Source organism: Hemicordylus capensis, chromosome 8 (assembly GCF_027244095.1).
Source record: "Hemicordylus capensis ecotype Gifberg chromosome 8, rHemCap1.1.pri, whole genome shotgun sequence".
In the NCBI taxonomy this organism is placed as follows: domain Eukaryota; kingdom Metazoa; phylum Chordata; class Lepidosauria; order Squamata; family Cordylidae; genus Hemicordylus; species Hemicordylus capensis.
The window spans coordinates 6,304,263-6,320,096 of NC_069664.1; the positions used below are offsets into that span (position 1 = coordinate 6,304,263).

General features: G+C 46.5%; 2 protein-coding genes across 19 annotated transcripts in view; one reads left to right on the top strand and one right to left on the bottom strand.

The window, feature by feature from the left end:
• SLC25A37 (solute carrier family 25 member 37) overlaps positions 1-12,845 on the bottom strand; it is a 69,040-nt gene extending 56,195 nt beyond the window's left edge. For 2 of the 12 annotated variants that reach the window (XR_008311015.1, XM_053269448.1), the window contains exon 1: positions 10,680-10,862. The gene's annotated coding sequence lies outside the window, so the exon portion shown is untranslated. Of the gene's footprint in view, positions 1-9,267; positions 9,333-10,159; positions 10,236-10,569; positions 10,617-10,679; positions 10,873-10,903; positions 11,273-12,752 lie in introns of those variants that run through there. The other 10 variants (XM_053269452.1, XM_053269449.1, XM_053269455.1 and 7 more) reach the window with 10 other exon arrangements.
• ENTPD4 (ectonucleoside triphosphate diphosphohydrolase 4) overlaps positions 10,918-15,834 on the top strand; it is a 33,678-nt gene continuing 28,761 nt past the window's right edge. For 6 of the 7 annotated variants that reach the window (XR_008311014.1, XM_053269444.1, XM_053269445.1 and 3 more), the window contains exons 1-2: positions 10,918-11,072; positions 15,446-15,567. The gene's annotated coding sequence lies outside the window, so the exon portion shown is untranslated. Of the gene's footprint in view, positions 11,118-15,445; positions 15,568-15,834 lie in introns of all 7 variants that reach the window. The other variant, XM_053269442.1, reaches the window with a different exon arrangement.

Sequence of the window (15,834 nt, forward strand, 5' to 3'; positions counted from 1 at the left end):
ATTCTTCATATATAAGCAATGCAGACTGCCCATAAGGCACACAATCCTAGTAGCAGAACTAAAAAAAGATATGAATCATCATCATAAAAGTAAAGATCAACTAAGCTGGTTGAACCTTCACTTAATACAATTTTCAGCTCTTGATGGGCTGGCCTAACAAGCCATCTTTATCAATTATAAACATTCACCAAGTTGGTGCTTGCCATCCAATAATCCAATAACTCCAACTCTTTCTTGTAAAAAAAATGAAAATCCTAAAAACATAAGAACAACCCTGTTGGATCAGGCCCAAGGCCTATCTAGTCCAGCATCCTGTTTCACACAGTGGTCCACCAGATTGGTTAACGTGCTACACAGTGTTCCCTCTAACAGAGTTTCCCAGATGTTGCTCACTACAACTCCCAGAGTCCCCAGCTGCAATGGCCTTTGGCTGGGGATTATGGGAGTTGTAGTCAACAACTTCTGGGATTCTCTGTTAGAGGGAACACTGGTGCTGCACAATCCTATGCGTGTTTAATGAGAAGTACATCCCACTATATTCAATGAAGTTTCCTCCACAAATAAAATATCTTCAAGACAGTTATCTTCAAGCTGTTATTTTTGAATTCTGGCCTGTGCCAAGGCACAAGACAAAGATAAGTCACTTCTGTCGCCCCGTCGATATGACTATCTGGTCCACAGTTTGTGGGTAAGCAGAGGTGTAACAAGAATAGAGTGGTGGGGCCTGTTTGGATACAGCCTTATCAAGATCCCAACACATTTTCCCATCTTCTACAGTATGTTCTGGGGGTGTGGGGAGACCCCCATCACATAACCTCTTTCGAAGAGATTAAGCTGAGTGGGAGAAAGCCAACGTTAAGGCAAAGCTGATCTGGTAATGCCCATGAGATTACATACCCGAAGCATCAATTCCCAAAGCAGTATGGCAAATCTCTTGAATTATTTGTGAGGTTTGCTAGAAAAATAAACTGTTTGTGAACGAAGACAAAAAGCAACCAAAAAGATGCAAAAGGCTCTAACCGAACACAAAAAGTTTGTGGACCTGGAAAAAAAACTGCAGAGCTGGGATCAGTCCAACTTCTACAACAATAATTTATTTACAGATATGCCTTTCAAAACTGAAGACCTGTTTGTGTGTAGGAATGTGCTGCATTTTTTATTGCATGTGAAATATGGGGGTATGATTTATTGTTGATAGGACCACAGGAAGCAGTATAGAATCAAGTCATTGGTCCATCTAGCTCAGGACTGACAGGGGCTCTCCAAGGTTTCAGGCAGGAGTCTTTCCCAGCCCTACCTGGAGATGCTGCCAGGGATTGAACCTGGGACCTTCTGCAGGCAATTCAGATGCTCTGCCACTAAGCTATGGCCCCATCCTCTAAAGCAGGGGTTCTCAACGTAGGGTCTCCAGATGTTATTGGACTTCTGCTCCCATAATCCCCTGCCTCAGAGGACTTGGGTTGGGAATTATGGGAGTTGAAGTCCAATAACATCTGGGGACCCAAGGTTGAGAGTCCCTGCAAAGGGAATAGCTTACAGCAGACAGTTCCCCCATGTAGCCATCCAAATGGCTACAAAGCCAAGCAAATCCTGCTTAGCAAAGGGGACAATTCACATTTGCTAATGCAAGACAGTGTTCCCTGCAACAGAGATTCCTAGATGTTCTTGACTACAGGTCTGGAGTTGCCATGCCCCCCGTAATTCTGGGTTTCACCCACATTTTAAGCATCTCACCCAGCTTGCTTAGCCCACCCAGATTTCAGATTTCATTAAAAATAAATAAATAAATAAATAAAAAGCTAAGTTCTAGCCCTTGTAGAAGCAGAGCTCTGGAGCAAAAGGTGCAGGCTCTATTCTGCTCCGAAATTATTTTCAAGCCAATTTACATAATATGCAATTTAGGCACCCGGATTTGGAAAGCCAGAATATGGCAGCCCTATACAACTACCATGCACCACTTAAAGTGGTGCAGTGGGGAAATGCTTGGCTAACCAGCAGAAGGTTACCAGTTCGAATCCCTGCTGTTGTTTCCCAGATGATGGGAAACACCCATATCAGGCAGCAGTGATATAGGAAGATGGTGAAAAGCATGATCTCAAACTGCACAGGAGATGGCAATGATAAACCCCTCCTGTATTCCACCGAAGAAAACCACAGGGCTCTGTGGGCGCCAGGAGTCAAAATCGACTAGACGGCACACTTTACTTTATACAGCTCCCATAATCCTCAGACAAAGCAATTACAGGAGACGCTGATGAGAGTTGTAGTCAACAACATCTGGTAATCCCTGTTACACGGAACACTGACTCCACCCTCCAGCTTAGGTGAACGCGCAAAGATTCAGCATGTTAAAAATGTTTAAAGCATAGTTGCTTGGAGTTAAGAGGTAGAAGAGCTGGTCTTGTGGTAGCAAGCATGACTTGTCTCCTTAGGGTCCGCCCTGGTCCGCAGGGTCCGCCCTGGTTGCTTATGAATGGGAGAGTAGAAGTGTGAGCCCTGTAAGATATTCCCCTCAGGGGATGGAGCCGCTCTGGGAAGAGTATCTAGGTTCCAAGTTCCCTCCCTGGCAGCATCTCCAAGATAGGGCTGAGAGAGACCCCTGCCTGCAACCTTGGAGAAGCCACTGCCAGTCTGTGTAGACAATACTGAGCAAGATGGATCAAGCAGTCCTAGCACACACACAACCCTGGTGCCAGGGTTAAGGGCACACTCACACCCTTAACCTCGAATAAAGGCCAAGGTAAAGAGCTGGGTCAGGCCGACCAGCATCCACACGGATCCCACACATGCAACCTAACCCAGATTGGGCTGAGGAGCCTGGGTTAGGCTGTGCATATGAATACCCTTTAAGTGTTTATATGTTTCCAAATGAAATACAACATTATTATTACCTTTAAAGCCCTTAACAGCTTGGGTCCAGGGTACTTAAGAGAGCGCCTTCTCTGTCATGAAACCTGTGGCCAATTAAGATCAAATGTAGAGGTCCAGTTATGGCTGCTGCCAGCTTGTTTGGTGGCGACCCGGGGCCGGGCCTTCTCTGTGGCTGCCCCAGGGCTCTGGAATATGCTCCCTCTTGAAATAAGAGCATCTCTTCCCCTGCTTGTTTTTAGGAAGCACTGCAAGACATACCTATTTTACCAGACTTTTAACTGAAATTTTAAAAATGTTAATATGTGTTTATCTTTTGAGATGGTTTTTAACTTGTTTTGTGAATTTTAACTGTTTTATGTTGTTTTACATTCGCTGTGTTTTAACTTTGTGCACTGCCTAGAGATGTCTATATCAGGCAGTATAGAACTAGGATACATAAATAAATAAGTTTTTCCTACTAGGGACTCAGTGCAAACTAATTCCAAATCAGCATATTTAGGGCTGAGCTGTATGCCAATAAAAATAGGACAGTTTTGTTCTTCCTTCTCTGACTAGTGAGAAGTTCAAGGTGGACTTTGCTGGGAGTTTGTCCTTTGGAGAAGAAAAGCAGGCGAGATTTATAGGCAAGGTTGTGATAAAAAAATATCTGCCGACGAATGAAGTCATTTGGTGGAGAACTGGCTGAGTTTTTGGTACAAGATTATGGTTATCTGCTGGGTAGGAGCTAGGCGACCAACACAGCTGAGTTTGATGCCCCTAAGCTGGGAACCATTCAGGGGGAAAGAGGACCCCACCCAAAGCAGGAATTCCAGGCCAAAAAGAATTTTAAAAGCGATGAAGCTAATTCCAAAGCAATATCCAGCTGCACTAGTAAAATCTAATTGCTGGGCACACACACACACACTCAACAACTTTTCCAGCAATCTGCAAAGCCAGAATGAAACAAACGTTCATCAGAGAAACCACTTCAAGCTTTTACATACTCTGATGCCCCTCCTGAACATTCTTATTGAAGAGCACAGGCATCAGAAGCCAACAGAACCAGTTTGGGGCCAATGTGGATTAGCCCTCAGTATGATCAAACAACTTCTGACACATGAGAACTCCAACAGAGGCACCAGAATTCCAACAGACAGAATCAATTGTAATTTGGCTGATAAGACAATAAGACTCTGTATAAACCTCCAAGAGTCCTGTGGCAGTTTAAAGACTGATATATTTATTGTAGCATAAGTTTTGTGGTCGAGATCAGAATAGGCAAACCTGGCTCTCCAGCTGTTGCTGAACCGCAACTCCATCATCCCCAGCCCCATTGGGGCTGGGGATGATGGGAGTTGTAGTTCAGCAACAGCTGGAGGGTCAGGTTTGCCCACCCCTGGACTCTACTTCATCAGATACATGAAGCGCTTCCCTATGTTGGCAGGAATATATGCAGTGGATTTAGGAGCAGCTCTTTAGGACAGTTCTGACCAGTGATCCCGGTAACAGAGAATTCTGAGTGTTGTTGACTACAACTCCCAACTCCCAGCATCCCCAGCCAAAGGTCATTGCAGCTGGGGATGCTGGGAGTTGTAGTCCACAACATCTGGGAATCTCTGTTACAGGTAACACTGCTTGTGACCCGTGCAAACTTTGCAAGGGAGAGCTTCTCCTAAAGTTGCCATGCCCCCTGGAATTCCGGGTTTCACCCGGATTTTAAGCATCTCACCCAGATTGCTTAGCCCACTCAGATCCACCCGGATTTCAGCTTTCATTTAAAAAAAAAAAAAAAGCTAAGCTCTAGCCCTTGTAGAAGTGGCGTTATGGAGCGAAACCCATAGTCACGATTCTGCTCAAGAATTATTTTCAAGCCCATTTACATAATATGCAAACTAGGCACCCGGATTTGGAATGCCAGAATGTGGCAACCCTAGCCTCCTTGCAAAGCTTTCCAGGAGCATAAGGAGAGAAGAGGAGGCCGCGGGCAAACCTCGCCACTCCCCTGACCCCATGCCACTTCCAAAGCTTGCAAGGGTGGACCCCACCGGGATCATGGGGACAAGGCCGCATTTGATACCTGGCCTCGGGCACCACAATACCCCTGCCCATGAACGTGCCCCCCACTTTTAACACAGAGATATGTGCCCTTTGGATACATACCTGGTGCATCACCTATTTGGCTTCACATTATAATAATCACTCTGCCCATCAAACCAGACCTGGGGATTCCTCACCTGTCCTGACGCTCCAGGTAGTGCTTTATTCCCAGTGGCACTCTTGGATCCAGCTAGCATGACTCAGCACTAACCAGAGCCATGCATACAGCTCTGTTAAGGGTTGTTACTGCCCCAGAGTGGTGCAAATGTGTCACTGCCATTCCCCACCACACATACACACACACAGCCAGTGTACAGTAGTTTGCATAGGATCACCTCGTAATTTTTTCAGCCACAGAGATATACAGTGCTAGACAAGCTTCTGGGTGTCCATAGGAAGCTGCTTCAGACTGAGTCAGGCCATTGGTTCATCTAGCTCAGGATTGTCTACAATGACTGGCAGGGGCTCGCCAAGGTTTCAGGCAGGAGACCCTCCCTATCTCTACTTGGAGATGCTGTCTCAGATTGAACCTCGGACCTTCTCCATGCAAGCAGATGCTCTGTCACTGAGCTAGTAGGCCCCCTCTCCTAAGGGAAATATCCTACAGCAGACAGAGCTCACACATAGTCACCCATCCAAATGAAAACCAGGGCAGACCCTGCTTAGCAAAAGGAGACAATTCATGCTCAAAGAAAACCACATGGCTCTGTGGTCACCAGGAGTCCACATTGACTCGACGGCAATACTTTACTTTTACCACAACATAGGAAGCTGCCATATACTGAGTCAGACCACTGGTCTATCTAGCTCAGTATTGTCTTCACAGACTGGCAGCGGCTTCTCCAAGGTTGCAGGCAGGTGTCTCTCTCAGCCCTATCTTGGAGATGCTGCCAGGGAAGGAACCTGGAACCTTCTGCTCTTCCCAGAGCCGCTCCATCCCCTAAGGGGAATATCTTCTAGTGCTCACACTTCTAGTCTCCCTTTTATATGCAACCAGGACAGACCCTGCTTAGTTAAGGGGACAAGTTATGCTTGATCCCACAAGACCAGCTCTCCTACCAAGTTGTAGGGTGTGGGCAGCTTTTCATGGAAGCTTCCTAGCCTAAAGATCAGGAAACATTAGAAAACAGGTGAATTCGAATCGATTTGAATGAATCCCATTCTGTGCAAGCAGATTCGAGCCAAAGAGCAATTCAAATTCTAATAGATTCGGTCAAATTTTCTGCACATCCCTATTAAAATGCAGATCACACCAACTTACCAGTTTAGGTGTTCCTAAACAAGAAGAATTTTTGGGAAACTCCTATTAATAATGTCCATCCCTGGATACAGATGGGGAGAAATTCCAGTGTCTGTTTCTGGGTGTGGGGCGGGGGAGATGATTTTAGCACAGAAGAACTGGCTCCTGCTAGATTCCATGGCACAGTCTCCTCTTAGGAGCCAGTGTGAGCGCCACTCAAAATAATTTTGCATACCACTTTTGGCACACATGCTGTAGGTTGCTGATCCCTGGATTAGAGCCTGTATTTAATATAGATACACAATGGTGCATGGAGAAATCCCTGTCTTTGATTCCAGCAGGTGTTTACAAGGTAAAGGTTTACAATATAATCACCCTGCTCCAAAAAGCATCTTGCAGTTTCTCACTGCCTGCTGGCAGGTTAATTCATCATGACAGATCTCTGGAGCTAGAATGAAACCCAGGCCCCTGGCAGACAGAAAAGTCTCTGTGGGATCGCTGAGAATAGGACCACCCATAAAACTAGAGAGAGCCAGCCACAGTTTGTATAAGGAAGTACTGATATTGCTAAATGGGTTGTTGTTGTTTTTAAATGCAGAACACAAAAGTTTGCAGGAGATTGGCTTCTTTGCATTGGCCACCTATTCTGCTCGGGTGTGCTAGAAAACCTAATGCCCATGCCTCCTTATGCTGCCTGGGCCGGAGCTGGAGAAGTGGTGAAGCTCATGTGATAAATGATAAGAAGCTCACTTATCTTCTGAACTGGAGGAAGAAGGCAAGGGGGAGTCCTCAGGTCCAAGCAGATGTTCAAGAAGACAGAATCTCCTGGATCCTGGAATGAATGAAAGGACTTCGCACCCTGTTCTTTAGTTTTTATAATTCTCTATTTTTTAACTTTTAAATTTGAAATGTAATACTGATTGTGGTTTTTAACCTGACTTCTAACTTGTTTGCTTAATTTGGTTAATTTTATTGCTTGTTTTATATAAAACTGTATCTATTTTATTGTTGGGAGCCGCCCCGAGCAATAGTTTTCTGGAGGGGCGGGTATACATATTATAAATACATACATACATGTTCTCCATCAGAGTCCTCAGGTTTTGTCTTGGATGAGGAAAGGTCAGGCTCAGATATCATGACCCACAGGAGGTCAAAAAGAACAATAAGAAAGGAATCCCTTCCTTATTGTCTTCAGACAAAGGGTTGAGACCGTCTTGTTTCAGAAGGCATTGCCAGAAGTGCACATACGTAGGTAATTTTGGAGCCTAGACCCGAAGGCCTCTGGAGGCCCCCACACCACTGCAAATTAAGCATCATTCCCCTACACACACACAGTTAGAAACACAGTATTTTTAACACGTGGGGTATATTTATGCAAATATCCATTAGCAGAAACACTTTGCCAGGCAACTTAACATATTCCCAACCCAACTTTTTCTTTCCCCACTCCCCGCTCTGTCTCTAAAGCACATGGCACAGGTCGTAATCACACTCGTCCACCCAGTGCCGTGCAGCCCAGCCGCAGCAACCACACCAACCAAGACTATCTAAAGAGGATTTGGGGCCCCCCTGGGGGTATGGAGACCCTGGATTTTGGCCCCAAAGTCCAGGAGTAAGAGCATTCCTGGGCATTGCATCCCACTGGAATCTGATTTAGGACTGTGTCTGTCTTACTTGCTGCTACTGCTTTATTCTGTATTATTGTTGAGGTTTTAATATTCATGTTATTGTATGGTTTTGGTAAACCCCTCCTGTATACTACCAAAAAAACCCAAAGGGCTCTGTGGGCACTAGGAGTAGAAATCGACTTAACACCACAGTTTACTTACTTATGGTTTCTTAACAATTGTTTATAGTACAATTATTTTGTAAGCCACTTTGCTATTTATAATGCAAAACAGGCTATATATGTATCTAAGAGAGAGAGAGAGAGAGAGAGAGAGAGAGAGAGAGATCTATTCACATGCATATATTATCATTTATTTATTATTTATTCAATTTCTATACCGCCCTTCCAAAAATGGCTCAGGGCAATTTACACAGAGAAATAATAAATAAATAAGATAGATCCCTGTCCCCAAAGGGCTCACAATCTAAAAGAAACATAAGATAGACACCAGCAACAGTCACTGGAGGTACTGTGCTGGGGGTGGATAGGGCCAGTTACTCTCTCCCTGCTAAATAACAAGAATCACCACGTTAAAAGGTGCCTCTTTGTCCAGTTAGCAGGGGAAGGTGATGAAATGAAGAAGCAAATGAAGAAATTATAGGGGGAAAGTACCCGGAGAAATTCTGGAAAGAAAGTACTATAGAAAAGGTACTTTGGTGGCATCGTTTAAAACTTGTGTAAAAACACTCTGCTGATGACAGTTCCTATTCAGAGCAAGTGTCCTGCGTACCCTTATAGGTATGATCCTGTCACTCAAATGATATCTGCCCAGGATCTGTGTATTCAGCTGCATTTCCACACTTCCTGGACAAGAGGTTGACAGGATGACCTCTCTCTGTTTTTCCTGCCATGTCTCCAAACATGACACCCCTGTTCTTCTGCTACCCCTCAGTGACACTTCAGCACATCTCCTGCATAGCTGAAGTCAGGTCAACAAACTTCATTTCCTGTTAGTCAACATATAAGGACGTTATGCTAACTAAGCCCCTGCTCCATAGCCTGCAACATTTCACAGACTGAATACCGGGAACCTGCTTGTAACACCCCAGTTTTTATATCAAAGATCACTATCACGATCCTCTCACACAAGGATGACATCAACTCTGTGGGTCCATTAGACAAAAATCCCAAAGCCACTGCCTGGCAACACCTTTACTAGAACCAAGCAAAAGACACAAAGTTGTGACCAGCAGGCTATTGACTTGACCACAATTATTCAACAGGCTGAGTGGCAAAGCAAAAAAGCAAACAAGAAAGAAAAAGAAAGGGGCGGGGCGGGGGGAAGCTGGGCAAGGTAGCAAAGTCCCCAAATCCACATTTTATAACATTCTTAATTTTATTATTAATTATTAATTATTATATAGTAATAATAATATAAGCTACTTCATCTACTTTGAAGTGCCTAACCTACTTCACAGGGTTGTTGTGATGAGTACTGGGGACTCCTGTTCGTAGGGGACTCCTTGCTCTGGGCTCCTTGGAGGAAGAGCGGGATATAAAATGTAAAAGAATAACACTTGAATAACACAACCCTTGAATAACCCTTGAATAACATAGTAGAAAAATCAAGAACAAACAGCAAGTGCCGCCTTTGTAAAGAAGCAGAGGAAACAGTGGACCACCTAACCAGCTGTTGTAAAAAGATCGCACAGACTGACTACAAACAAAGGCATGACAAGGTAGCAGGGATGATACACTGGAACATCTGCAAAAAATACAAGCTAGCTGTAGCCAAGAATTGGTGGGACCATAAAATTGAAAATGTTTCAATGTGTCCAGGGCCTACCCAAATCCTCTTTGGTCTGCCCTGGGTGGTGTGGTCTCTGTACCACGCCAAGTGGTGGCCGAGTGTGACCTCTGCTTTAGAGACAGAGAGGGGAAAGAAATATGTGGGATGGGAATATGTTAAGTTGTGTGTTGAAATGTTTCTGTTAATGCATATTTGCATAAATTTACCTGTTTTATATTCTCACATTCTTGTGGATTCAGTTGCTGTTTGTGCCCTCAAGAACTTACATGTTAAAAATGATACTTAACTTGCAGGGGGGGGGGGTGGACTCCAAAGACCTTTAGGTCCAGAGTCCAAAATTACCTAGTTGCACCTCTGGCTGTAATGCTTAGAGTGTTGGACTACGAACAGGAGTCCCGAGTTCAAATTTCCATTCAGCCACGAACCTCACTGGGTGATACTTCTCTCTCAACCTAAGCTCTCACAGGGTTGTTGTGAGGACAAGCATAACCACATAGACCACTGTGGGCTCCTTGAACTATAAATGTAAAACAATGAACGTACACAAACCTACATAAGGCTCGCTCACACAGTCTTGAACAGGTTAAACATATCACCTGGGAGCCAGTGTGGGACCGGGCAACCCAAGCTGTGTTCCCTCTAACACTTTTGTTTTTGTAAACAGTTTAGAGCCTTAGGAGTCAGGCAGTATGATCAATGAATGAATGAATGAATGAATGAACAGGGATTTCCAGATGTGGATGACTACAACTCCCAGAATCCCCAGCTGCAAGGGTTTTTGCTCAGGGATTCTGGAAGTAGTAGTCAACCACATCTGGGAAATCCCCGTTAGAGGGGACAGAAGCACCCAAGTTCAGTCCCTGGCGCTCAGCCATGAAACTCACTGGGTGGCTCTGAGCCAGTCACTTCTCTCTCTCTCTCTCTCTCTCTCTCTCTCTCTCTCTCTCTCTCAGTCTGTCCTACCTCACTGGGTAGTTGTGAGGATAGCCATCACCATGCACACACCGCTTTGGGCTCCTTGGAGGAAAAGTGGGATACAAGTGTATTAAATAAATAAATAAGACGATAAATACAAACAAAGAGCGCCCTCGCCCTGAGGGTCTCCTCCTGTTCACCCTGGCCAGCCAGCGTCCCTCTCCTATTCACCCTTCTCAATTGCTCTGCCGCGCTGGCGTCTGACTTCCTCCTTCCGCAGAGAATCAGAGTCAGAGATGAAACGCCCAAAAGCTCCCGGAGGTTCGGGCCGCGTGCGTCACTCTATCTCTCCCCCTTCTCCTATCTCTACGTTCCAGCCTACCTCGGCCGGTGTGACGCCTCGGGGCGACGGCGTAGCGTGCTGCGCCCCTTCCGGCGCGGGCCGGGACCCGGAAGTGAGGGGTGGCGATGGCGGAGGTGTTGCTATGAGCCCGGCGGGGGGTGTTGCTGCTGCTGCGGGGCCCGGTGAAGCCGGCGAGAACGACGGGGAGGTAACGGCTTGGTGTGGCGCTTCTGTTTCTGCGCGCGTGCATTTAGTACGTACACTCTGGTATTCGTTCCCCCGCCCGTGCCAGCCAGCCTGACTCCTGGGTCCCTCCACCATCATCCGGGGGCTGGTGACGGAGGCCGCCTCTGGATTTGGAAAGGGCCCTGCGGTCCCCTGGAGTGCGCATGCGCTCTCTTTCCAAGCCTGTGCTGGGGCTAACGAGGAGCCTCCTCCACGAGGCGTCCCCGGGGTGTGTGGCCTCTAGTGCTAGTGGGCTTCAGGGAGGTCTGGGGCGGATCTCCAGCAGTTTGTGGGCTGGGGACAGCCTTCCCTCTAACAGGAAATGCCAGATATTGACTACAACTCCCAGCATTCCCTGCTGCAATGGTCTTTGGCTGGGGATGATGGGAATTGTAGTCAAAAACCTCTGGGATTCCCAGTTAGAGGGAATACTGATGGGGCCATCCTCTGGATGCTGGGGTTGCTGACCACGGTGCTGGAGGACAGCGTTCCCTCTAACAGGGATTCCCAAATGTTATGGACTACAACTCCCATCATCCCCAGCTACAATTTTTGGGGAATTGGGAACCACTGGTCTACACTGACTGGCTGCAGCTCAATTTATTGGGGGGGGGGGAGAGATGGGAGTTGTGGTTCAACCACAGCTGGAGGGCCAGTGTCACGTCTAGCTTGGCCCTAAGGGTGAACACTGTTTAGGTGGTCTTGAGTTCCTCAGCAAGATGTTCAGCATCATCCCTGTAGGCACGAATGTAGGAAGCTGTCTTATACCAAGACTGACCTTTAGTCCATCTAGCTCGGGATTGTCTACAGGCCTGCTCAACTTTACCCTTCCTCCCCCAATGTTTTTGGACTACAACTCCCATGATCCCTGGCCACAGTGGCCATTAGCCAGGCATTATGGGAGTTGTAGGCCAGCATCTGCAGGAGGGCCGAAGTTGAGCAGCCCTGGTCTACACTGACTGGCAGCGGCTCTCCACGGTTTCAGGCAGGGATCTCTCCCAGCCCTACCTGGAAATGCTGCCAGGGAGTGCACCTGGAACCTTCTACATGAAAGCAGATGCTCCTTTCAGTGAGATGTGGTCCCATCTCCTGCAGGGAATTTTTTTTAAAAAAATTATTTATTCATTCATTCATTCATTCATTCATTCAAAACCTGTGAGGTAGGTTAGGCTGAGAGAGAAGTGACTGGCCCAGAGTCACCCAGTGAGTTTCATGGATGAATAGTCTCCCCATTTTTGGTCCAAAACACTGGCACTACACCACACTGGCTATCTTGCAGCAGACAGCACTCACCTGTGGTCACCCATCAAAATGCATTTCAGGGTAGGCCCTGCTTAGCAAAGGGGGCAATCTGTGCTTGCTGCTGCAAGACCAGCTCTCCTCTCTCTCCCCATGTGGTAGGGAACATGGATGGAGAAATGTGTCTTCTTTCAAAATACTCTGGGTCACCCGATGAAGCTGGGCAAGGATGAGAGTAAATTCAGGACAAGCTGGAAAACCCTTCTTCAGACAACACCTAATTCATGGAATTTACTGCCTTGAGATGCCACACTAGAAGCTGCTTTCTACTGTGTCAGGTCATTGGTCCATCTAGCTTAGTATTGTCATCACTGACTGGCAGCAGCTTTCCTAAGTTTCAGACTTGGGTCTTTCCCAGCCCTACCTGGAGATGTCAGGGACCTTGTACATGCAAAGCAGGTGCTTTTCTACTGAGCTATTTCCTTCCCCTTGAGTTAGACAAATTCATAAAAAGGAATTTGGAACCATGAAAGCAAAATGGAACGTTCAGGCTCTGATGCATCATACTGCTGAGTACCTGTTGCTCAGGTAACGGTGGGAGAGATCTTCCTACCCTATGAGGGGCATCTTGTCGAAAATTGATACTAGACTCCATGAACCCTTACCCTGTCCAAGTAGAGCTCTTCTTATTTGTTGTGTAACAGTATGGGGTATGCCTTAAGAGGAGAGCTGGTCTTGTGGTAGCAAGCATGGCTTGTCCCCTTAGCTAAGCAGGGTCCACCCTGGTTGCATATGTATGGGAGAGTAGAAGTGTGAGCAGTACTGTAAGATATCCCCCTCAGGGGATGGAGCCACTCTGGGAAGAGCATCTAGGTTCCAAGTTCCCTCCCTGGCAGCATCTCCAAGATAGGGCTGAGCGAGACTCCTGCCTGCAACCTTGGAGAAGCTGCTGCCAGTCTGTGTAGACAATACTGAGCTAGATGGACCAATGGTCTGACTCAGTATATGGCAGCTTCCTATGTTCCTCAGTGTTAGGACAGAGGTGCATAACTCAAATATTCTGGGGAACTGGAACCAACCATGACCTGATGTGTGGGGCCCAAAGTCAATTTTCAATGCATTATTGCATTTAAAAAACAATTATTTGCTAGTTATGGATATTTCCGCCCTCCACCGTCCCACAGTTCTAGCCAAGAATAGTGGCCAGAAAACAGGCCCTTCCCTGCTCGGTCAGTGGCTCATCATGCCAGCCCCAAATGTATGCCAAGCCCTCTCCTCTCCCTCTTGTTTTCATGCTGCAATCCTAGACATGCTTACTTGGGAGCCTTATTTGGGTACCCCATGGGATGCATTGCTGAGTAAACATGCATAGGGTAGCATTTTAAGGCAGCTTCTGGAGAGGATGGCCCCCCTCGGAGAAGCGTGACTCTCTGCTTTTCTGGAGTGTGGGCTGCCTGTGCCTGCCTGATGCTGCTGCTGCTATTCCAACCCACACTAGCTCCATCACAGCCACCTGCTTCTCATCTGGTCTCAGAGGGCCAACTGCATGGAGCCACTGCTGCTTGTCAGCAGGACAGACCAAGGTCTCTTCGTGGCTCCTGCTCTCGCTGCAGAATATTCCTGTCGGAGGGGCCAGCAAAAAGGCCTGCATGGGCTGGATCGAGCCCCTGGGTTTATGTTGTGCAGGCCTGTGTTAAGAGATCCTGAATATGTATTCTTGACTTGTAAATGTAAAACTCATTGATGGCTCATGGGGATGCTAGTGGGAAAACTGGGAGACTTGGCCTTGTGGTAGCAAGCACGACTGGTCCCCTTAGCTAAGCAGGGTTTGCCCTGGTTGCATATGAATGGGAGACTAGAAGTGTGAGCAGGGTAAGAGATTCCTCTCAGCGGATGGAGCCACTCTGGGAAGAGCATCTAGGTTCCAAGTTCCCTCCCTGGCAGCATCTGGGCTGGAAGAGACTCCTGCCTGCAACCTTGGAGAAGCCGCTGCCAGTCTGTGAAGACAATCCTAAGCTAAATAGACCAAGGGTCTGACTCAGTATACAGCAGCTCCCTATGTTCCTAAAACACAATAATCGGTTTATGCTGGCCTTGGGCCAAATTAAACAAATACATACATACAATAATCAATCCATCCGTGGTGTGGAGCTCCATTGAAGGATGTAGCTCCGTTTTCGGAGGCTCTGTCAGACCTGCTTCTGTCAGTCACGCAGGACCAGTTCACGCAATGGCATGTTGGCAGTGTGAGACTGAAAGCAGATCTCTTCAGCCTGTTGTGTGTAGCAAAGTGGGCATGTGTGGGCTTTGTTGTGCTCAGCATGGCTCACGCTTACTATGTTGCTGTGGAAACTGTGGATCGCACAGTTGCTTCCCCATATGCTGCATTCTGAATAGTGAGATGGAGGAAATTCTGTCTGGTCTTGTGAACTGGCCTTTGGTTGCAAGTACCAGCGTGCCTTTGGGGGCAGTGTTCCCTCTAAGGTGTGCGCATGTGTGCACACGCTCACACATTTTTTAATGTCTGCTCAGTTAATTTTAGATCCCACTCAGGTTGAATCAGGAAGGCCCCACTCTGAATGCCTGTGCGCGCACACTGCCTTGATATTGCCACCCAGAACAAATCTAATTCTGCAGACAGATGAAAATAATTCTAGAGAATACTGGGGCAATGGGGAAGGGAAAGCAGTTCTATATGCCTTGCCCAAAGCACTCGTTCCACTCCTGGGAATGTGTAGTTACTACTTTCGCCACTGGGACTGTTGATTTCATTGTACTGTTAAATGTAAAACAGTCTTGCAGGATGTATATTGTTAGTGCAAAAATAGGAAATGACTTTTCAGGGATACATTCAGCTGGCCCTATTCCTCCAGTGACTGTTGCTGGTGTCTGTCTTATGTTACTTTATTAGACTGTGAGCCCTTTGGGGACAGGGAGCCATTTGGATTGATTGATTGATTGATTGATTATATCTATGTAAACCGCTTTGGGAACGTCTGTTGAAAAGCAGTATATAAATATTTGTCATATTCGTTTTTTAAGTTCAGCAGATTTCTTAAATCTGATCAAATCCCTCTTTTAGGTAATTTCTCCTTCTTTCCTATATTTTCCCTTTAGTTTCCCACACAATATGGTTTCCTCCAGTCTTTCCTGCATGGAACTGTTAAGGAATGCAGTGTACTCTAAGCAACAGCTGTACAGTGTACTCTAAGCAACCCAAAGGTCATTACGTTTCAATGGTGAGTGATGGTTCTTTATATGGTGGTGCTATAATTTGGAGCATAGATGGTTCTAGATGCTCTAACCTGTCTCATTAAAGAGAGAGAGATGAAGTTCCAAAATTCCTGGGACATTTTATTTGTTCAACTCTTCCGGGGAAATTACGCGTCAAATTGCTAAGTTCACGATGCTTTCTGTGTTTGCGAGTATTTTTATCATCTGCTAGCAAAACACTTGCCAGTGTAAAAGCAGTGGAGAGAGGCTGCAGTGGGGCAGAGCACCAGTTT